This window comes from Geospiza fortis, unplaced genomic scaffold (assembly GCF_000277835.1).
Source record: "Geospiza fortis unplaced genomic scaffold, GeoFor_1.0 scaffold346, whole genome shotgun sequence".
Taxonomy (NCBI): Eukaryota; Metazoa; Chordata; class Aves; order Passeriformes; family Thraupidae; genus Geospiza; species Geospiza fortis.
Genome location: NW_005054361.1, coordinates 876602 through 876895, shown reverse-complemented (window position 1 = coordinate 876895; position 294 = coordinate 876602).

The window sequence follows — 294 nt, the reverse complement described above, 5'->3', positions numbered from 1 at the left end:
TGCCGGCGTTGCCTTGATCCCGGCGGGAAGGAGGAGGAGAGGAGGAGGAGGAACAAGAAGAAGAAGAAGGAGAAAACGGGGGTCTTCCCGCTAAGCCGGGCAGGATGGACAAGTACGACGATCTGGGTCTGGAAGCCAGCAAGTTCATCGAGGACCTCAACATGTACGAGGCCTCCAAGGACGGTCTCTTTCGGGTGGACAAAGCTGCCGGCAACAACCCCGAGTTCGAGGAGACCAGGCGGGTGTTCGCCACCAAGATGGCCAAGATCCACCTCCAGCAGCAGCAGCAGCAGC